Source organism: Aquarana catesbeiana, linkage group LG07, assembly GCF_042186555.1.
Source record: "Aquarana catesbeiana isolate 2022-GZ linkage group LG07, ASM4218655v1, whole genome shotgun sequence".
Lineage (NCBI taxonomy): Eukaryota > Metazoa > Chordata > Amphibia > Anura > Ranidae > Aquarana > Aquarana catesbeiana.
Window position 1 is genome coordinate 113533899 of NC_133330.1, and position 24255 is coordinate 113558153.

Here is a 24255-nt window from a genome sequence, read left to right on the forward strand (position 1 = left end):
ACTTAGTCCTTTGTCTATCCCGCTCTGTAGAAATTCTAGGACTGACACTGAGCTCTGTGTATTGAAGTTATTGTCTGTGCACCACCTGCTAAAACACCTCTATACTTTCTGGTAGATGTTGCGTGTCTCTATCTTTCTGCTTTTCAGCAGTGTGTCTATTAGACGATCTGAGAACCCTTTTGCTTTCAGCAACTGCTCCTCAGACACCATGCGGCCAAATTCCATCTTTCCACTTGGGGGCAGTGTACTGGACCCTGGGAGAGTAGATCTTTCTGGATCGGTAATAACCAGGGGGGTTCCACCGTGAGTTCTCCGAGCATAGAGAACCACAGTCTCCTTGGCCAGTAAGGCGCTATGAGAATTAGTGTTGTATTCTCTGTGCGCAATTTCCTTATTACCGCTGGTAATAGTACTGGTGGGGGAAAGGCATAGCATATGTTGAATGCCCACCTCTGTGCTAATGCATCTACCCCGAGCGATCCGTCCTCTCTTTTCAGGGAGAACGCTCCGACTTTCCTGTTTTCCTTTGAGGCAAACAAGTCCACCTGAGGTATTCCCCATTTTTGCGCAATCTGCTTGAATACCTCCTGCTTTAGCACCCAATCGCCTTCTCTCACTTTTTTCCTGCTGAGGAAATCCGCCACTTTGTTTAGATCCCCCTTCAAGTGGACTGTTGACATTGAGAGTATGTTCTCTTCTCCCCATTTCAAGATTTCCTCCTCTAAGGTCCACAGGGTTCCTCCCTGTTTGTTTATATAGGCGATCACTGACAAATTGTCGGACCTGACCTGTAAATGATGACCTCTCAAATCTTTCTGGAAGGTTTGAAGTGCATACCATACTGCTCTCAATTCCTTCCAGTTGGATGATCTCATTCTCTCCTCCTTTTCCCAAGTCCCTTGTGTTAACCGAGCGCCTAGATTTGCTCCCCACCCTACGCCGCTCGCGTCTGTGGTTAATATTTGGGAAATGAGTAGGCTCCATAGCCGTCCTTCGTTCATGTTCTCTGTTCTCCTCCACCACAAGGTTCTTTTTACCCTTGCTGGTAATAGAACCTTGGTGTCTAAGGATTCCTACTTGTGATCCCATATTTTTAACAGGAACATCTGCAGTGGCAGGAAATGCAGGCCTGCCCACTGTACCGCTGGGATTGCAGTTAACAGCCCCAGCGTTGACATTATCTGCCTTATAGCACATGGTACGTTGGCTTGTAGTATGCCTGCTTCCCTCTGAATTTTTCCTATCTTCTCTTTGGGTAGAAATACTCTTTGTTGTGCTGAGTCTATGACATACCCTAGGTATATTATCTGCTGAGTGGGTTGTAGATTGGACTTTTACAAATTTACCAGCCAACCTAGACTCTCTAGGAAGGTCTGCGTATCCTTGAGGTCTTTTAGTAACTTCCCGGGCGACTCTGCATACAAAAGAAGATCGTCCAAATAGGCAATGATATATATGCCTTTGACCCGTAATGTTGCCAGAGCTTTGGCCAGAATTTTGGTAAAAATTCTGGGCGATGAGGAGACGCTGAAGGGTGGAGCCTGAAATTGAAAGTGCATGATTCCTTCTTCCGTCTCTATTGCTAATCTTAGGAATCTCTGACACTCCTGGTGTATCGGGATGTGGAGGTACGCGTCCTTTAGGTCTAGGGAAACCATATAACAGTTTGGGGGCAATAGCGCCCTTACTGAATATATGGAATCCATTCTGAACCTCTTGTAGGCTACAGACAAGTTTAGAGGTTTGAGATTGAGGATTGGTCTGACCTTTCCTGAAGGTTTCTGCACTCTGAAAATGTGGGAGTAGAAACCCTGCCCTCTCTCTTCTTTTGGTACCTTGACGATCACCCTTTGCTCTTTGAGTTCCTTTAAGGATCTCATTAACCCTCTGGTCTTCTCCTTGTTTTTTGGGAGTTTGGTGATGTATAACCTCTTTGGGGGTGATCTTGAGAACTCTAGACTATAACCTTCCTTTATTGTTCTCAGAATAAATTGGTTGGAAGATATTTCTTCCCATTGCGGGAGGAAGGCCCCCAGTCTTCCTCCCACTGTGACTACCTTGTCATTTTTTGTGGGTCTGCTCAGGAGGACGAAAAATCGCCCCTCCCTTGCTTTTCCCTCTCTGAACCCAAGTTTTCCTCTGTCACTTTTGGGAGTTGTAAAGCGGGACCTTGTATTCCCTCTTTGCCTTTTCTTATTTTGCTGTGGCTGATTCCAATTTGCTTTACGCTTTAATGGGAACGCCTTTTTTCTATCTGCGGTTTGGTCCAGCACCTTTTCTAACCCTGGTCCGAATAACAGGTCCCCTGTAAAGGGAATCCCGCAGAGTTTGGCTTTGGACGCGCAGTCTCCCTGCCATGTCATTAGCCATAAAGCCCTTCTTGTGGAATTGGCTAATGCGGAGCATCTGGCTGCCATCCGCACAAGTTCTGCGGAAGCGTCTGCAATATACGCAATGCCTCGCAGCAGTGTGGGAAATTAAGCTAGGATCTGCTCCTTCTTCAATGTGAGCCTGTAATTGGTTTAACCAGAACTCTACGTTCCTAGCCACTACTGTGACAGCCATAGCTGGCTTCAGGCTACCCACCGTCGAGTCCCATGACTTTTTTTAATAACGAGTCCATCCTTTTATCCATTGGCTCGGATAGGACCCCCATGTCCTCAAATGCCAAGCCCGTGTGCCTTGACACCTGCGAGAAGGCTGCATCTAATTTTGGAGTCTTGTTCCATAATGATGCTGGATCCTCTGTGAAGGGAAACCGTCTTTTTAAGGCCTTAGAAAAGAATGGTTTCCTTTCAGGTTCCTGCCACTCTTTCCTAATAGCCTCTATAAGGACTTCATGAACCGGAAAATTCCTCTTTTCCTGTTCCCCCAAGCCCTCATACAGCTGATCGTGCAAGGATAATGGTTTCTTTTCTGTTGTTATACCTAGTGTGGTATAAATGGCCCCCAAAAGATGATCTACCTCATCTAATGAGAGCTTGTATCGGGATGGCTTTCTGGAATCCCCATCCAGAGCTTCCCCCTCAGACTCTTGGGAGCCGGATGTTGCACTGTCAGGTTCATCTTCCGCCTCCTCTCTAGGGGCTACCAAAAGGACCTGCACTAGTGGAGGGTATTGCCTGCGTTTTTGGTAACATTGTCTGTGTCGGAGGAGCAGTCTGCAGCTGTGGCATTTGAAACCCCTCAAAAAAGGTTTTAAAGGATTCGAATATATTGGACAATTCCTTAACAGATGCCGCTAGCTCACCCTGCTCTGAATAATGTTCCTGTACTAGCTTGGTAATACAATCCTTACATAACGCTTTTTCCCAGGGATCCCTAAGGGTAACTTTACAGGAAGGGCACCTCCGTTTTGAAACATGAGGGCCCCTGTTTTTTTCCGTTTTCTGAAAAGACATAAGAAAAAACCCCACTATAATTAATACACAGTGCCCTCCCCTGCACAATTGCAGGAGTGCAACATCTTCATTAAGGCTTGCCTCAACAGGGGCCTTATGAATCCACCCTCTGACACCTGAGGGACCTTTACCTACTCCCCCCCCCTCTGCAAATGTCCCACTAAGGGGGGGGGTTCAGGCCAGGGGAGCTCCACCCTAGGTTCCCCTTACCTACTTGGCTGGAGCTGGCTTCTGTTGGAGCAGTGCGGTCCGATTCCTCTGCATCCGCACGGCTTTTCTCCAGCCCATGCCTGGCTCCTTTTCAATATTCGCGTCCGGAAGCCGCGAACCCGGAAGTGCACGCCCCCTTCGGCCGGAAATGATGTCACCCGCCACAGGCCGTGCAGTCCCAGTACCTGGCGTGTTTGCTGTTCACTTGCTGCTGGGGGTATGGGACTGCAGGAGCTGCGCTCCGTTTCACCGCTCTCGGTGTTTGAAAAGGCGCCCCCCCGACCTCGACCTGCGCTCAGGGATGCGGGGGTGACCACATGAAGAAAAGTCTCTGACCAGGTTAGTGTCACAACCGCTGTGGGTCTGCACACTAACTTCTTCCCTGGTCTGTGCTAGGAGTCTCTACTCCTCTTTCCGGACATGCTGCCTGAGCCTCCCTCTGGCTCTCCTGGCTGGTTCCTGTGGTGTCTCCCCTCTGGAGGAAACACAAATAACTGAGGAGCCAGCAGGGGAGGAGGAAATTTATAGAAGCTGGCGCAGGTGTTTCCAACAGAGGGGAGGAGCCAAGGTCTCTCAGGTGGCTGTCCTGAAAGACGATTAGGGGAAAAATGTGAATATCAAGTATGCTTCAGTAAAGCATGGAGGTGGTAATATCCTGTTACGGGGGTCTCTGCAGCAGGGACTCAAGCACTTGTCAGGATAGAAGAAAAATGGATGGCGCAAAATACCATAAAATTCTTGAGGAAAATCTGCTGCCCTCTGCCAGAAAGAGATCGGAAGAAGGTTTACCTTCCAACATGACAATGACCCAAAGCGCACAGCAAAAATTACCACAGTGATTGAAGGAGAAAAATGTGAATGTCCACGGCTTAGTCAGAGCCAAGACTTAAAGCTTAGTTCCACTCATAAGTGGAAGCTCCGCTTGTTTGCTTCCTCCCACCTTCCGTGCCACATTTGGCACCTTTTGGGGGGTGACGGTGACAGGAGGGTTACCTGTTTTTGGTACCTGTCCCTACCTTCAGGAGACCTGGCTGTGGCAAAGTTCCCTGGAAGTTCGGCCCCACTCCTCCTTCCTCCGCCGCCGGGCCAGTTAGAAAGCGCAGTACATTACGCACATGCACAGTAGGGAACCGGCTGCGAAGCTGGGGTACCGACATCGCTGGATCCCTGGACAGTTAAGTGTCACAATATTAAAAGTCAGCAGCTACAGTATTTTTAGCTGCTGACTTAATTTTTGGAGAGGGGGGGGTTGGAGCTCCTCTTTAAACCACACTGAAAATCTGTTAAATGACTCCACAAAACAGTCACCATCAAATTTAAGTGTAAGGCTGGCCGGAGGCTAGCCTGTGTTTGTGGAAGGAGTCTGAGGGCTACTTAATCTTCCTCCCCTGTTGGGTCTGGTGTTTTCATCACTATCAGGGTTTGACGTCATTTCCGCCTGTCAGAGTGATCGTGTCACTTCCGGTTTCGTTGCCGAGCGGCAGGTCGGCTGCTGGAGTCAGCTCACCTCTCTGGAACTCACGTTGGGCATCATGGAGGGGACGCCCGCACGCCTCCCGCTTCCTACGCTGGGCATCATTGAAAGAGGGAGCACCCATCCATCCCCTGATCGCATGTCAGTGTCCAAGGGCGGGGGTGCATTCGTTCGTCCAGTCATCCATCTCCTTCTGGTCCCATGTTGCATCAGGGAGGGGGGCCGCCGTCCACATGTTGTCTCCGGTGCTCATCCGGCTTCTTCCTAAGAGGGGCCACACCGCCCGCCCTTCCATTCACACCCTGAGCTTCATGGGGGGGGGGGGGGGGGCATCCACCCACTTCTCCTCTGGGCTCACGCCGGCAGCATCTGCAGGGCTCATTCACCCACTCCTCCTCCCGGGCTCACGCTGGTATCACAAGGGTGGGGGCATCCATCCATTCCTCCCAGGCTCTTGTTGGTATTATGAGGGGGGCATACATCCATCCAGCCAGCCATCCATCTATTTCTCCCGGTATCATGAGAGAGGGCATACATCCACTCCTCCTGGGCCCACGCTGGCAGTATGATGGGGGGTTGTTCACCTCACTGCTGCAGGGGTCACACGCTGGTGGCATGAAGGGGCTGTCCACCCGCGTCCTCAGGGGTCTCGCTGGCAGCATGTGGTGGGGGGTAGGCGATTGTTCGCCTCACTACTGCAGGGTTCACACGCTGGCAGCATGGGGGGGCTGTCCACCCGCGTCCTCAGGGGTCTCGCTGGCAGCATGTGGTGGGGGGAGGCGATTGTTCGCCTCACTACTGCAGGGTTCACACACTGGCAGCATGGGGAGGCTGTCCACCCACGTCTCCAAGGGTCACACTGGCAGCAGGGGGGGGTCCACCATTTCTCCAGGTGTCACACGCTGGCGGCATGAGGGGGAGGGCTGTCCAACCACAGCTCCACGGGTCACGCTGGCAGTATTTCCTTGTGATACATGCATATTTGCCATAGCATCCTGTCTCCGTGCTTTCAGTCTCAGCCCCAGCTTTTCTGCCTAGCTTTTCTGCCTTAGTGTTTTTGCCTCAGCGTTCGGTCTCAGCATTTCTGTCATATCGTTTCTGCCCCGGCGTTTTCTGTCACAGCGTTTTTGCCTCAGCGTTCGGTCTCAGCGTTTCTGTCATATCGTTTCTGCCCCGGCGTTTTCTGTCACAGCGTTTTTGCCTCAGCGTTCGGTCTCAGCGTTTCTGTCCCGGCGTTTCTGCCCCAAGCAGTCTCAGCGTGTCTGTCACAGCACTTGTCTGTCACAGCACTTGTCTGTCACAGCACTTGTCTGTCACAGCACTTGTCTGTCACAGCACTTGTCTGTCACAGCACTTGTCTGTCACAGCACTTGTCTGTCACAGCACTTGTCTGTCACAGCACTTGTCTGTCACAGCACTTGTCTGTCACAGCACTTGTCTGTCACAGCACTTGTCTGTCACAGCACTTGTCTGTCACAGCACTTGTCTGTCACAGCACTTGTCTGTCACAGCACTTGTCTGTCACAGCGTTGCTTTCCTCTTCGTTGGTTGCCATGTCTCATCGCACTTCCATCCATGTGGTTTCCTGGGTTAGTTAGCTAGTGCTCACATCTCGGGATCTGTCACGTATACAGATCCATATGGGCCGAGGTTTCGTTTTTAATGATTGTTGACCACAATCTTCTCGCCTGTATAACATACATCATACGATGCATGTTCATTCACTACACCTGTACGACTACCCACCACGGTCCGTGGGTACACTAGCCTTGAGTGTTCAGTTTAATTGCCTGTCTCTGCACTGCAGGTCACTCAGGCTCACTCACCACTTACACCAGGGTGGGGGGCCATCGTCAGGTTCATTCATGCGCAGTGGTCTTGACGTTCTGCTCATGCTCTCATACATAGGTAGGCGCAGAGGGGTGTTGTTGTTTCATGTTCAGTTGTCTGTTGTCATTTTTCTAGTTTTGTGTTTCCTCAGTTTGGGCTTGCTGCACGTTCTGAAACGACTAGTTCACGTTCAGTCCTTCAACCACGTAGGGTTTTTTTTAGTGCGGGGTAGCACCCCGTCAGTTAGGCGTCAGTCCATACTTCAGCACTCGGCGGAGTTTGGCACAGGGGACGGCGGTACGCTTTGGTTTGTTCCAATTTCGTCCCAGCCACTCATCTACCAGCTGGTACATGTTATAGGCAGTATTCTTGCATGCTGATTCATGTGGGCTAAGCATGCTCTCCACAACCTAGTATGGTTGCAAGTCAGGATGGAGGTGTTTGAAGCTTGCGCAGTCAGAGGCAGGGTGTCAGCGCACCCCCAGCTCCTGCTCTTCTTCCATTCCTGCAGGCTAGGTCAGCATCCCCTTGGTCCAGTCTTGCCACTGGGCTCACCCTTGGGTCAGAAGCAGTCATCAATTTTCTTTCAGTTGACGTCCTGTTGCATAGAGGCCCTGGCTACCACCCAGGGATTTATAGTCTCTCAGGGTGCGTGCTGAGCCACGTTCCCTTGACGGTCCATAAGTGGTAGGTTTGGGCAAACATCATCATGATACTGTGGACTCCACTCTCGGCTCTGATCTCTTGTCTAGGATGTTGCCTGGAGAACTGCTTGGGGACGTCAGTCCAGTCATCTTTTTTCGATTCCCCAGCCTGTTGCAGGAAGGGGGGCTTTCAGTCACTTGGGTATGGCTGTTTCATGCTATGAGACTTTATTTGCCTGGGATGGAGTCTGGCCCTCCTTCCTCGGTTCAGGATTCAGACTCAGTTGTCAGGTCACAGGCTGACAGGGACCAGTGTTCTGTGTCTGGCATGGTTTCTCCATGTTTAACGATGCTTATTGCCATAGCGCATTGGCCTTATCCGCTTACTCCATCAACATATCCATCAGGTATCCAGCACTTCAAACTCCTGCCAGTTGTCCATTTTTGCACTCACCCTCTCACTTCCCCATACCAAGTATGGGTAGGCCAGGGGTTGGGGACTTTCCACTGAGCTACTTCACTGGAGTCCGTTTGAAGTATTTCGTTCTTCTCGGCCACCATTTTGCAGGGGCTCCTCGGGCCAGCCCTTTCTCCCTTTCCCCCACATATCCTCTCATTCGCAAGTTCATTCTCATGTCTGGGTTGTCTCGGGCATCAGGCTCAATCCAATCGTTAGTTGGGTTCTGGGTAGCTTTGCAGGTTCTATAGGGGGTTCCTTCTCATCACTAAGTCATGAGTCGGTGGGTTTCTCCTGTCATAGCGGATACTTACCGGATACATATACTGTTGCCATCCGGGCGCACGCTACTCCACTTGACGGATTGTTACCTTCCCTTCACCTAAATTTGTGTGTCTTTTTGCCCTCTTTTCAGGCATACTGACCAGCTAGGCCAAGGCACACCTCAGGCCTTGGTTGTTAGGGTTATCGCATTTCCAACTAGAAGACTCTGACTACAACTAAAGATGAGTAGTCCTGCAAAGAAGAGTGGGCAAATATTGCAAAGTCTAGATGTGCAATGTTAGTAGGGACATATCTCAACAGACAAAATGCTGTAATTAAAGACCAAGATGATCCAAGAAAATACTAACATAAGGGGGGGGAGCCTTTTTTTTTTTTTTTCCAACTCCGTGATTCCGCTTTTAATTCATTTTTTCTGACATGTCGGTGTTATATCTTTCACTTGGATGTTATAATATAGATATATATAAAACAAAAACTGTGTCTGTCTTTATTTCAGGCTGAAAAGCAACAAAATGTGATTTTAAATACCCACTGTATACAGTAAAACCTTGGTTTGAGAGTGTTTTGCAAGACAAGCAAATTTTTTTGAATACATTTAGACTTGATATACAAGCGATGTCTTGATATACAAGTAGCGTCATGTCACAACCGAGTATAAAAGAGAAGAGAGACGCCTCTAATTGTAGTAATATGGTTACATTTAATGAAGGTACAACATTTAGCAACTCACATGGTTGATGATTAAAACAAGTACATCTAAGTATGCAGGCATCCGGGTAAAACTGTCCACATAGACCATCCTCCACACCGCCATTGGCGTCGTCCATTCCACGCTACGCTCCAATCGCTCTACTGCAGGGTAGTCTTCCCGGTCTAGATTGCAGACTGACAGCGGTGAGAGTCGGCGGTGCGGAGGATGGTCTATGTGGACAGCTTTACCTCAGATGCCTGCATACTTAGATGTGCCTGTTTTAATCATCGACCATGTGAGTTGCTAAACGTTGTACCTTCATTAAATGTAACCAAATTGCTACACTTAGAGGAGCCTCTCTTTTTTATGCTCTGTAGCTTCTGATGGAGTTTACGTCTAATCTCCTCCTCATTTTATGGTTACACAAACTATCACATGGCTATAATCTTTTTATATGGACTTTAAACTGAAGGACTTGGTCGTGGAACTAATCATTTGAGTTTCCACCATTTCTTATGGGGAAATTCGCTTTGGTATACAAGTGCTTTGGATTACAAGCATGTTTCCAGAACGAATTATGCTCGCAATACAAGGTTTTACTGTACTGTATATTAAATATACCCAGAAGTAGGATATACAGATTATTTTAACTGGAAGCCAGACATGAAGCTATATGAAGGGTGCAATATAAATATTTTATATTAGTAGAACTAAAGGCTAATGGCCCGTACACACAATCCGAAAATCGGACAAAAAAAATACCGCTTTCGACACGATCGCACAATAATCGGATCGTTAGTACAGAGCTTTCAAGAGCCAATCATGACAGTTCATCCAATATTATTTGATGGGATAAGCACAAAAAGTTTTCTCTTATGATAGCAGATAGTACGATTTTCCTTTAATCAGTATAGTGGTCGTCCGAAAACACAATACAAATACACTCCAACACATGACATCCCTTCCGATTTTTTTATTCAGTCGTATGAAAATTTGTAACTTTAGTAAACTCTCCATTTTTGATATGAGGCTAGCATGCAAAAAAAAAAAAAAAAAAAAAAAACAGATGATATGTCGGATCATGTGTACGGGCCCATTAGACTCATGGATAGATTTTATCTTAAATATAAAAAGGCACAATACTGGTAAACGTTTACTTTAAGGGCCGGTTCACACGGGGGCGACTTGTCAGGCGACCTAGCTGCCTGACAAGTCGCCTCCCGTTCTGTACAATGGAACCGTTCTAATCGGAGCGACGCAAGTCGCTCCGACTTAGAAGAAAGGTTCCTGTACTACTTTGGGGGCAACTTGCATAGACTTCTATACAGAAGTCGTCTTGCAAGTCGCCGCGGCAGTCGTGTGCAGGTCGCCTCGGTGAGGCGACCTGCAAGTCGTGCCGCTTCTAATGTGAACCGGCGCTAAAAGAGAAGTATGGGGTTTTTTTTATTTATTTTTTTACAAAAAAGATGTAGAAATTGCGCCAACTCCTAAAGAAAGATAAAGCAGCCAACACAGCAATTTGACCGTTGCAAGTGTGAAATAAACATAAAAAGTGTGGCGCTAATGAATGGTGAGACACCTGTTACTAGTCAAATAACAATGATCTCTAAAAGAGAATAATAAAACTTAAAGTCTAAACTTGTGAAGTGAGAGGTGATTGTTTTGTGAAGCATAAAAAGTAGTGAATGCTTGGATGTGTGGGGGAGTAGGAGGTGATTGTTTTGTGGAGCATAAAAAGTAGTGAATGCTTGGATGTGTGGGGGAGTAGGAGGTGATTGTTTTGTGGAGCATAAAAAGTAGTGAATACTTAGATGTGTAGGGGAATAGAATACTCAGTAACAACCTATGGGTTAATAAAGAAACAATCGTGCATATAGAACCATATTCCAAAAAGCAATACAGGTAAATATTGATGCAAGGTATCTCAATAAACTGGGTATGCTGTTCGACAAAAAATGTTGATTAAGATAGAAACCAAGAAAGAGGACATCCAAATCACTAAGAGGAGTAAACATATATGGAAACTCCCAGTCTATTAATGGATGGATGGAGTATTCCTATTTAGTCCCGCAGCCAACTGGGCGCAAGCCATCTTCCTACAGGATGATTATAGATTGTTTAGGAAGGATCCTTGGGAACAAGCAGATTCGTGACTCATGTGGATGGTCTCAACACGGAGAAAGAAAAAGCAAAAGGATGCCCTTACCAGATCAGGTGGACTCACAGGCCGTGGCGGTGAGTCAAACGAGCTTGCACCGTCAAGCGGTATGGGATGAAGATCTGTAGGAAGACTCGTGAAGCATCTTGTCAGAAATCCTCAGATGTTATACCAGATTAGGGTCCAGGGTCCCCAGGATGCAGTTTCGGTCGCCAGATGACCGTTTCCTCAAAAGCCCGTCATAGGTGCAAATAAGCAAAGAAAAGAAAAAAGCCTCCACATAGTGTAAATCCTTATTTTGTAGAAAGCGTAAGAGCACTTTATTACGGAGTAAGCTCCAAAAAAATTCTTTACAGGTGAGGGCAGTAAAAACTCGGCTCAAAATAAAATTGATATCAAAAAACGGCATAAAAAAGTATAAAAACAGCGCAGTGGGTAGTGGTGGGGTGTAGTCATAGAAACCCGACGCGTTTCGCCTCCAAAGGCTTCTGCTGGGGTATGAATAAGCCCCCCACACAACTGCGCTTTATATAATCAAACATAAATGGAGTGTAACAGCTGATCGACGCTGTTACACAGGATGACTTCCGGGTTCGGCAGCGTCACCGGTGACGAGTAGTCACATGGTGTTTTGTGGCCAATCGCATCTGTAAGAAGCTGGTCAGAAACCAAGCCTCACTTCTAATCTCCAATCGGCTGAGCGTCGATCCTATTCGTCCTGGTGGTCATGTGCCGGTCACGTGGTATGTGTTCCAAGGAGTGACGAAAGGTCGCTCTCAGTCTGTGTGTCAAAGGAAGCAGGAAGTAGAGACTTGTCAGGCTGAGAAATGGAACGCAAGCATAGCGGCAATCCATGATAGTAGTATCTAATTTAGGTCCATATGGTGCGGTCCTAATACCGGAAGTCCTCCCAAGCTATCCCTATGTATAATAATATAAAATACATAATATGCACATAATCGCTAAAAGTTCTCAATGTATAGGTAGGCAGTGTGGACAAGCAACCATGTGACACTGCAAAAATTGTAAAAATACATAAGAATATATACAGATGCATAAAAGATCATATAGCAGAGACCCATACAGGGTGATATATAATGAAACGGGTCATGGAACATGACCTATAATAATGGTCTTGTGGTGAATCATGTAAGTAAAGAAAAAACTTAAAAAATCTGAAAACTAAAAAAGGTTTTTACTAGTGATTATATTGAGAATTATGTGATAGTGACCACTGAGTAAGCATCGAATGGGGAACGTGATTGACAAAAATGTCAAAAAAGGGGGGGCAGAGAACATAATAATCAAAAAATATTAAAATGATAAATATATGTATAAGCGGAAATTGTGCTCAATGACAGGCATACGTGTAGTTCAGTTACAATTATAATAATGTTATATAAGGTCAGAGATTGAAAAAATATAGAATCAAAGTATTTTACACGGGAATATTATATTCTAAAAAATAATTCATAGAGATATATATTCTATAGTGTAGAGGTGGGTGCTCAATAAGGGTCTAATGGAAAATCCCCATGGTCCTTTCTCAAAGGGATTTGGGCGGATCTAGATAGTCCAGGGAAGTATCATGTAGTCCCCGGACGTCTACCGCCATCGAGGGGATACCAACGCCTAGGATTGATTTATAAAAGCGTTGATATCCCACTCGACGTTAAGTCCGTGTGGCACATAACATTTCATGAGGTGTATCCAAAAAGTTTCTAGTTTGGAGACCCCCCTTGTGTTTGGTTCCCCCCTCCAATGTGGAACGAATTTGTCAATGATTTGGAACTTCGTTCCAGATGGGTTTTGATTATGGTAGTGTAGGTAGTGTTTGGGAACACTATGATTGGTGCGCCCTTTTAGTATGGCTGTGATATGTTCGTTCACTCGTATGGAGAAATTGCGAACAGTTCGTCCTATATACTGCTTACCACAAGGGCAAGTGATAAGATAAACTATGAACTTCGTAGTGCATGTTGCAAATTGTTTCATCTTAAATTCCCTCCCAGTTGTAGATGACATGAAAGTTTCAATTTTACGGGATTTGCACACATTAAGTTTGCATACTGTACATTTCCTGCAGGGGTAGAAGCCTTTGAGGTCATGGAAGAAAGATGGCGCCTTCGGAGGGTCCACTACCCCTGGTGCAATTCTACCACCTATTGATGGTGCACCTTTATAGATCACTCCAGCCTGATCGGGGAGTAATGGGCCCAATATTCGGTCATTTTTTAATATTTTCCAATGCCTTGAAACAATACTCTTTATCTGTTTGTGTTGGATGGAATAGTTGGTGAGGAAGGCCCATCTATGTTTATCATCCAAAGGTCTTTTGGGTTGTTCCACTAATAACGATGAACGATCAATGTTAGCTACTTTTTGTATCTCCTGGTCAATTTGTCCTCCATCGTATCCCTTTTCTTGGAATCTAGATTTAATGATCTCCGCTTGTCTGTAGTAGTCTGGCAGGAGGGAACAATTGCGTCTGATTCTCATCAGTTGACTTCGAGGGACTGATTTCAGCCATGCTGTGTGGTGGCAGCTGTCAATCGGGATGTACCCGTTACGGTCAGTAGCCTTAAAGAAGGTTTTCGTCTCCAATTGACCGTTGACAGCTGTGATTTCAAGATCTAGGAAGTGTAACATCCCTTCGACCCAAAAGAGGTTTATTATGGATTTGTTACATTTTGCCACCAAGTCGAATTACTTCTGGTACAATAACTGCTACTACCTACAGACAAAGGGGGTGGCCATGGGGGCAAAATTTGCCCCCAGTCTGGCTAATATTTTCATGGCCAAATGGGAGGAGGATGTCGTCGGAGTCCTGAAACCCCCACAGCTGGCCCCGTGGGCCAGGTACATCGACGACATCCTCCTCCTATGGAGAGGTTCCATGGGATCCCTGAACCACTTCATGTCAACCTTAAATGAGAATGAGGTGGGCATTCACTTGTCATATGAAGCCAGTTTTTCCGCAATACACTTCCTAGATCTTGAAATCACAGCTGTCAACGGTCAATTGGAGACGAAAACCTTCTTTAAGGCTACTGACGGTAACGGGTACATCCCGATTGACAGCTGCCACCACACAGCATGGCTGAAATCAGTCCCTCGAAGTCAACTGATGAGAATCAGACGCAATTGTTCCCTCCTGCCAGACTACTACAGACAAGCGGAGATCATTAAATCTAGATTCCAAGAAAAGGGATACGATGGAGGACAAATTGACCAGGAGATACAAAAAGTAGCTAACATTGATCGTTCATCGTTATTAGTGGAACAACCCAAAAGACCTTTGGATGATAAACATAGATGGGCCTTCCTCACCAACTATTCCATCCAACACAAACAGATAAAGAGTATTGTTTCAAGGCATTGGAAAATATTAAAAAATGACCGAATATTGGGCCCATTACTCCCCGATCAGGCTGGAGTGATCTATAAAGGTGCACCATCAATAGGTGGTAGAATTGCACCAGGGGTAGTGGACCCTCCGAAGGCGCCATCTTTCTTCCATGACCTCAAAGGCTTCTACCCCTGCAGGAAATGTACAGTATGCAAACTTAATGTGTGCAAATCCCGTAAAATTGAAACTTTCATGTCATCTACAACTGGGAGGGAATTTAAGATGAAACAATTTGCAACATGCACTACGAAGTTCATAGTTTATCTTATCACTTGCCCTTGTGGTAAGCAGTATATAGGACGAACTATTCGCAATTTCTCCATACGAGTGAACGAACATATCACAGCCATACTAAAAGGGCGCACCAATCATAATGTTCCCAAACACTACCTACACTACCATAATCAAAACCCATCTGGAACGAAGTTCCAAATCATTGACAAATTCGTTCCACATTGGAGGGGGGAACCAAACACAAGGGGGGTCTCCAAACTAGAAACTTTTTGGATACACCTCATGAAATGTTATGTGCCACACGGACTTAACTTCGAGTGGGATATCAACGCTTTTATAAATCAATCCTAGACGTTGGTATCCCCTCGATGGCGGTAGACGTCCGGGGACTACATGATACTTCCCTGGACTATCTAGATCCGCCCAAATCCCTTTGAGAAAGGACCATGGGGATTTTCCATTAGACCCTTATTGAGCACCCACCTCTACACTATAGAATATATATCTCTATGAATTATTTTTTAGAATATAATATTCCTGTGTAAAATACTTTGATTCTATATTTTTTCAATCTCTGACCTTATATAACATTATTATAATTGTAACTGAACTACACGTATGCCTGTCATTGAGCACAATTTCCGCTTATACATATATTTATCATTTAATATTTTTTGATTATTATGTTCTCTGCCCCCCCTTTTTTGACTTTTTTGTCAATCACGTTCCCCATTCGATGCTTACTCAGTGGTCACTATCACATAATTCTCAATATAATCACTAGTAAAAAACCTTTTTAGTTTTCAGATTTTTTAAGTTTTTTCTTTACTTACATGATTCACCACAAGACCATTATTATAGGTCATGTTTCATGACCCGTTTCATTATATATCACCCTGTATGGGTCTCTGCTATATGATCTTTTATGCATCTGTATATATTCTTATGTATTTTTACAATTTTTGCAGTGTCACATGGTTGCTTGTCCACACTGCCTACCTATACATTGAGAACTTTTAGCGATTATGTGCATATTATGTATTTTATATTATTATACATAGGGATAGTTTGGGAGGACTTCCGGTATTAGGACCGCACCATATGGACCTAAATTAGATACTACTATCATGGATTGCCGCTATGCTTGCGTTCCATTTCTCAGCCTGACAAGTCTCTACTTCCTGCTTCCTTTGACACACAGACTGAGAGCGACCTTTCGTCACTCCTTGGAACACATACCACGTGACCGGCACATGACCACCAGGACGAATAGGATCGACGCTCAGCCGATTGGAGATTAGAAGTGAGGCTTGGTTTCTGACCAGCTTCTTACAGATGCGATTGGCCACAAAACACCATGTGACTACTCGTCACCGGTGACGCTGCCGAACCCGGAAGTCATCCTGTGTAACAGCGTCGATCAGCTGTTACACTCCATTTATGTTTGATTATATAAAGCGCAGTTGTGTGGGGGGCTTATTCATACCCCAGCAGAAGCCTTTGGAGGCGAAACGCGTCGGGTTTCTATGACTACACCCCACCACTACCCACTGCGCTGTTTTTATACTTTTTTATGCCGTTTTTTGATATCAATTTTATTTTGAGCCGAGTTTTTACTGCCCTCACCTGTAAAGAATTTTTTTGGAGCTTACTCCGTAATAAAGTGCTCTTACGCTTTCTACAAAATAAGGATTTACACTATGTGGAGGCTTTTTTCTTTTCTTTGCTTATTTGCACCTATGACGGGCTTTTGAGGAAACGGTCATCTGGCGACCGAAACTGCATCCTGGGGACCCTGGACCCTAACCTGGTATAACATCTGAGGATTTCTGACAAGATGCTTCACGAGTCTTCCTACAGATCTTCATCCCATACCGCTTGACGGTGCAAGCTCGTTTGACTCACCGCCACGGCCTGTGAGTCCACCTGATCTGGTAAGGGCATCCTTTTGCTTTTTCTTTCTCCGTGTTGAGACCATCCACATGAGTCACGAATCTGCTTGTTCCCAAGGATCCTTCCTAAACAATCTATAATCATCCTGTAGGAAGACGGCTTGCGCCCAGTTGGCTGCGGGACTAAATAGGAATACTCCAGCCATCCATTAATAGACTGGGAGTTTCCATATATGTTTACCCCTCTTAGTGATTTGGATGTCCTCTTTCTTGGTTTCTATCTTAATCAACATTTTTTGTCGAACAGCATACCCAGTTTATTGAGATACCTTGCATCAATATTTACCTGTATTGCTTTTTGGAATATGGTTCTATATGCACGATTGTTTCTTTATTAACCCATAGGTTGTTACTGAGTATTCTATTCCCCTACACATCTAAGTATTCACTACTTTTTATGCTCCACAAAACAATCACCTCCTACTCCCCCACACATCCAAGCATTCACTACTTTTTATGCTTCACAAAACAATCACCTCTCACTTCACAAGTTTAGACTTTAAGTTTTATTATTCTCTTTTAGAGATCATTGTTATTTGACTAGTAACAGGTGTCTCACCATTCATTAGCGCCACACTTTTTATGTTTATTTATTTTTTTGCCTAATCATACTTACCTAGGTGGATTCAGCATCAGACCGATGCTGCATCTGTCCCCCACCACCTTTTCACTGAGAACAGAGCCACCGAATATCGCCGATGGCTCGGTTCTCTCACCTCCCCGAGCGGAGAGCTTCTGACTGTCAGCATCTCTTCTGCTCTGCTCCTCCACGCTCATTGGAGTGCTGAGCTGTGGAGGGGCAGTGAGCAGCTGTCTCAGTGGCTCGCAGAGAATGTCATCAGTCCAGGCAGCTGGCAGATCGGGATGACGCGCTGTCTCGACTGATCCTGGTGACGTCAGCAGAGAGCGGACTTCAGCCCGCTCTCCGCTTAAAACTGGTCACAGGAGCGCAAAACGAATTGCATTCCTTGTAATAGAAAAAAAGCATGACAGGACCTCTTAACTATGAGATCTGGGGTCAAAAAGACCTGAGATCTCATATTTACACTAAAAATGCAATAAAAAAAAAAGTCATTTGAAAAAAAAATAAAAAAAATAAATTCTCCTTTAAGAGCGTTGGGCGGAAGTGACTTTTGACGTCGCATCCGCCAGTTAATGCTATGGAGCCAAGTGGGGGCCATCTTCCCCTCACTCAGCAGCCAGCCAAACACGGGAGAGGACGCAATTGTTTCCGCCGGACCACCGAAGCGTGGCAGGCTCCCGATAAGAGTGAGCTCGCCGCAGAGACCACTTTTCCCACTGAAGAAGTGGATACTGGGGTTATGACAGCTATCTGCTGCCATAACAAAGGTACTCCTCTTCAAACAGCCAACGTATAACGATGGTGGGCGGTTCGTAAGTGGTTAAGGGAACAGGATCTTTATATTATTTTTTGGGGTTAACAAACACTTTAAGTGTGGTTACATCTTTTATATACATTCACAACTGAACTCTTCATCTTTGTAAAGCTATATGTTGTAACATTGTTTCAAAATAAGCTGCAAACAAAACTTGAAGCCCCGGTTCACACTGGGACGACTTGTCAGGCGACCTAGTCGCCTGACAAGTAGCGTCCCGTTCTGTGCAATGGAACCGTTCTAATCGACTTAGAAAAAGGTTCCTGTACGACTTTCGGGGCGACTTGCATTGACTTCTATACAGAAGTCGTCTTGCAAGTCACCGCTAAGTCGTGTCCTGGGTCGCCTGAGGCAGTCGCGCTGTAAGTCGTGCTGCCTCAGTGTGAACCGACCCTAAGAATGGACTGGGAAAAAAAGACAGTACTGTGCATTCGCATTCAATGCCTAGCATGTTTTTTAGTTAGCAAAGCAGAATACATGCCTGACAGGTGTTGGAAGAATTCTTAGGCTGTATAGAAAAAGGAAATTAAACAGTGGAATGCTCACACAACACCTGTCAAACAGGACTCAGGTACCCTCCCCCAAGCAGTATGCCTGTCCAACCTGTTCTGTGGAAAAGCCGCCCTTGGTAAATGTAAACGTCCGACATTCTGTTTTCTCAGTCTAGTGAAAATACAGCAGCCAGCTATTGAATAGTATGAAACACAGCACCTAATCAGGTTATATCAGTATTTCTCAACTCCAGTCATCAAGGCGCCCCAACAGTTCATATTTTCAGGATTTCCCTCAGATGAAATGGCTGTGGTAATTACTAAATCCCCTTTCACACTGAGCCTTCCCAGGCATCAGCGGTAAAGCGGCGTTATTTTTAGCGCCGCTTTACTGTCGTTTTAGCTGCGCTATTCAGCCACTAGCAGGGCGGTTTTAACCTCCGCTAGTAGCCGAAAAGGGGTTAAATCTGCGCTTTGCCGGTGCTATAGCAGCGCTGCCCCATTGTTTTCAATGGGCAGGGGCCCTTTAGGAGTGCTGAGTTCACTGCTCCTAATGCGCTCCAAAGCTGCTGCTGGCAGGACTTTTTCTGACGCCCTGCCAGCGCACCGCTCCAGTGTGAATGGAGCCGCAGTTTCAGGCGCTATTTTTAACGCTATAGCGTCTGCAAAGCGCCTCAGTGTGAAAGGGGTCTATAGCAGCAAGACTGATAAAATCACCTGTGCAAAATAATGGAAATAATGAACTGTGTATGGGTGTCCCTCTCCCTACTCTGAGCAATAGGTGGATGAGTGAAAGTGATAATAAGTGAAAAGAGTCTGCAGCAAAACCTAATGGTGTACATAGCACCTAACAATGAATAAGATAAAGTGATCTCGCGCAGACTAGCAAATATACAAATTCCAAATTCCTTTCATTGCACATTGCACTTTTTGGAATTTGTATATTTGCTAGTCTGCGCAAGATCACTTTATTTATCTTATTCAAAATAATGGAAAGCCTGAAAACATGATCTGCTGGGGCGCCTTGAGGACTGGAGTTGAGAAACACTGGGTTATATTACAGTTATGTGACTCAATGTTTTCATCAAGTTTCCACTTCAGGAAAATTAAAAAAAAAAAAAAAAGGAAGAAGAAGGAGTAACTTAGGTTGAAGTAAAATATTTAAAATTCAATAGTAAATACACAACCCCTGGTTTCAGAATATTAGAACTGCTTTCCCTTTCCTGCCATAAGAATTAAATAGTTTGGACCGGAATATCATAATGGCCATTTGTGTTTCATTGGGCAGATTTTCCTTCACATTCTGTTTCACAGACAAAACAGGAAGTGAGAAGAAAAAGAAGTCCCTCCAAAGAGGGAATTGCTGGTTGTTACCAGGATCACCAGAACTAGTGTCCCCAGTGGAGGATTTCCCCTCTATTCCCAGTCTGTTGACTGGAATTTGGGATTTTACTTTATTTTCGTGATAACTGTAAAACTGAATAAATATAGGAGAGTGAATCTCCCTAATGGCGGCACAGACAGCGATAAAAAAAACAAACAAAAAAAGGTTTTGCCTTCAGCTATACTTTAAAGCTTATTTATGGTCAAAATGTAAAATCATATATTCATTTCCACATTGGATTTTAATTATTTCTAGCCTACTCCTATTATCCTAGCCCAGCACCAGGGTCCCTTTAACTGGGCTATTACACGCAGGTGACAGAAAGGTCTGCTCGATCAGATGACTGACACGGTAGTCACATGATTAGGAGCCAGTCCTGTTGGCTCTCAATGATTACTATGAGCGGTCTTTGTCTGCAAGGCCACTGTGCTGGGAGTGCGCAATGACCGCATTATCAACACAGAAACCTCTGCCGTCTATGGACGCATATGTGCAGAATATGGTTAAAGCCCACCCTCAACAGGTTAATCTGAATGATCTTGAAGTTTATAAGCTTACTTTGCAAAGAATCCCCACATATTTACTTTCTTGAATTTTCTGACACATATTTACTATGCCCTGTAAGTAGACACTGATGTGTCGCAGAATTCATAGAGCCTGCCTTCTGAACTACAGAGGTGCTGAGAGGAGGAGTTTTAGGAGGTGGAGTCAGTATAGGAATCATGCCACATCATCACTGTATGCAGGCAGTGTACCAAGGTACCATGGGATATGCGGTAATTACAAATGGAAAGTAAACCAAAGGAACGAGCACAGGAGAAGCTGCAAGGCCTGCAGGTAATCCAGTAAATTGTGGAAAGAGATGACTGGCAGACAGGCAGAACTTACAACATGAAACAAGCTTTTTCATATAAGCTTATACTGGATTGTCAAAAAATAAGGATTGTTTGTATACAAACTAAAGCTGGTCATGGTCATTTTTTTTCCTTCAGCCACCAAAAAAAAAAAATTATATATATATCCACCAAAATCTCCCATGCCGGGACATTGTATTCTGAAAGATGGACCAGCTGCTGTCAAAATACACTGATTGGCTGCAGCAATCTATTGACAAGAGTTTTCAAGCATGTCCCTTCTATAGAAGTTGATCAAACAATTGACTTCTGTTGAGCAGGTATGGCTAAACTCTGATCAAAATTTAGCCATTCCCTGCTGAACTGGACGAAACTGCATTCAATTTATGGTTAAACTTTACATAGAGATTCCAATCGGGTGCTGCTGAAAAACTGACAAGAGGACCCCCCCTTTTCTTACTTGAACCCGATCATTCCAGCGACGAGCACAGCAGCTCCAGCTGCTGTCTCGGGTTCTCATTGGACAGATTGATAGCAGCAGCAGCCATTGGCTCCCACTGCTGAACCCTTGCACAGAGCAGGTAAGAATAACATGTTTTTTTGTTTTTTTAAATAACAAAAAAAAAAAAAAAAAAAAAAAAAAAAAAAAAACCTTTACAGTCACTTCAATGCAGTCCCTGCATTAAGGTAAAAAATGTCCCACTATCTGTTCTATCCCCCCTCATCCCTAAACATATACCTGACTCCTGTCACTGTTCCAGTGCTGTCTTGGCTGCATTTCCACTCCTGTCACTTCCTGGTCTCACAGGAGACACAGAGCCATGGGCTCCTGCTGCTGCCAGCCAAACACCAGTGAGGAGGGAGCAGGAGGTGTGGCTTACTGGCGTAGTGTGCATCTATGAACCTACACAGCCCGGCTCGGGAGTCTCCATAGCACCGGGCTTGCTAAGGATGGGAAGGGCCCACCAAAGATAAGGTAATAGAGACTGCTCTGTACAATATTTTTATATAATAACTTTGTTTTTGACTTAAAAAAAAAAAAAAATAATAATATCCTTTAGTATCACTTTAACATGCCCTAATTCCATCAGCTTTCCACAGATTTCCCAAAACAGAACTTAACATGAATTTGTATGTCATGTAGCTGAACATTACATTTTAACAAGCACACTGACGTAGTGCGCAATGACATGGTCCATTTATAAATTCAAACCTAAAGTTTGGGGGGGGGGGGGGGTGTCCCTTGCTGCAACTGGAGGTAGCCCTGTCACTTCACAAGTCAGGAAAAGAAGTGAGTCTGGTTAGAAGAGCAAAGTGAGGGCTGCATACAACAGACAGTCGAACGAGGCAGATGGCCACCCAGCCCACACATCAGGGACAAAGTGATTATGAGTCAGAGGCACACGTCACTCAGGACCAGGCTGTCTCCTCTTCACACATCATCACAGAGATCCCCATTAACTCCTCTACAGCCACAAAGGGTCTCTGCATGTACATACCGCAGACCATCAAAAAATGGATAGAAAACCTACCAACATCAAGATAACAGCTGTGCAATTCTGTACTAAATGTCAGCTAGTACACGAAATATAATAATCTGTCAGAACCAATCTACAGCAGCCCATCTATATCGTCTATGTATATAATGAGCCCCCGATGCTCTGTATATAGCACTTCACAGACTCTCACTACAGACATCCATCCGCCTCTCACTATACAAATTCATCCAGATGTCCGGCTGACTAAGGTCACATCACCTGCATTGGTCACATCTCACGTTGTTGGACCCCACTGTGCTACTTCCACCTCTGTGCTCAGAGCTACCAATCCTGTCCACCTTTCAGCCGCATGTCTGTACATTCTTCCTCATTACCTGTCCCTGGTAATATCCAGCTCATATCGATGTATACAAGGAACCCAACTTGTCCTCCGCCTCCCAGTCCTCGCACCGTCTTCTACAACATCACCGCACGCCTCCTCCAGGCAGACTCCGCTGCGTCATCACAGCGCATGCGTGCCAGCAATCCAGGCCCGGTGTCTTGTCGAATAGTCACCTATCCAGAAGTGTCCGCCCTGTACTGCGCAGGCGCAGTACGGAGGACAAACGAGACGCCGAAAGTCTCCGAAGTTCAACAGCTGATGTCAGCTGTACACGGCGCCTGCGCATTTATTCTTACTCTATGTCCAGGATCATTCCCTACTATCCAAGTGGACATAGAGTTAGAATAAATAGTTGCCGAGTGCAGCGAGGCCATGCCCGAAGCGTGGCGAGCGAAGCGAGCCTGCGAGGGGCCCTCTTACACAGCCATCGCTAACAGGTGCCCGAGCGCCGTGTACAGCTGATGGTCAGCTGATCAACTTCGGACATTTTCGGCATCTCCTGCTGCTCCGTACTGCGCAGGCGCTGCGCCTGCGCAGTACGGGGCGGACACTATTTGATAGGAGGACACTATATGTCAGAACACCGGCGCTGATCCTACACTGTGCATGCGCCTCCTGAAGCAAGCAGGGGGGTGTAGTCCATGGGTAACCTGCCAGTATATGAATGTGGACTCAGGGCTAAGGCCGGGTTCGCTGTTTCGGCTCTTTTTTGTACCGCCTCTTCTGGAACTTTTTGTTTACAAGTTTAACCACTTGCTTACTGGGCACTTTTACCCCCTTCCTGCCCAGATCAATTTTCAGTGCTGTCATTCTTTGAATGACAATTGTAAGGTCATGCTACACTGTATCCAGATTACATTTCTATTATTTTTCCCCCCACAAATAGAGCTTTCTTTTGGTGGCATTTAACCACTTCAGCCCCGGAAGGTTTTTACCCCTTTAACGAAATGACCAGAACACTTTTTGCAATTTGCCACTGCGCTGCTTTAACTGGTAATTGCGCAGTCATGCAATGCTGTACGCAAATGAAATTTGCGTCCTTTTCTCCCCACAAATAGAGCCTTCTTTTGGAGGTATTTGATCACCTCTGGGATTTTTATTTTTTGGGATATGAACGAAAAAAGACTGAAAATTTTGAAAAAAAAAAATATTTTCTACTTTTAGTTATAAAAAAAATCCAATAAACTCAATTTTAGTCATTCATTTAGTCTCAAATGTATTCAGCCACATGACTTGGGTATTTGCTGAGAGGCATGTGGAGTCCATGGAATATTTTATATTTTGCCACAAGTTTTAGGGAAAATGACAAAAAAAAAAAAAAAAAAAAAAATATATATATATATACATTTTTTTTTTTTTTTACACAAAGTTGTCAAATGATATATTGCTTCACCCTCATGATACCTACTGTTAGCCAAATATCCCGCTCCCTCCTTGAGATGACCCTTGAAATGTGCTACGGCCTCCCAGAAACTAAACCCCCCAACTCATCTCTGCCTTGTT

The 24255-nt window shown here is 45.3% G+C and overlaps 1 protein-coding gene across 5 annotated transcripts in view; it reads right to left on the bottom strand.

The window, feature by feature from the left end:
* Positions 1-22902, bottom strand: part of SGSM3 (small G protein signaling modulator 3) — a 746342-nt gene extending 723440 nt beyond the window's left edge. For 3 of the 5 annotated variants that reach the window (XM_073592651.1, XM_073592650.1, XM_073592644.1), the window contains exon 1: positions 22745-22902. The gene's annotated coding sequence lies outside the window, so the exon portion shown is untranslated. Of the gene's footprint in view, positions 1-22628 lie in introns of all 5 variants that reach the window. The other 2 variants (XM_073592645.1, XM_073592649.1) reach the window with 2 other exon arrangements.
* Between the last annotated feature and the right edge of the window lie 1353 nt (positions 22903-24255).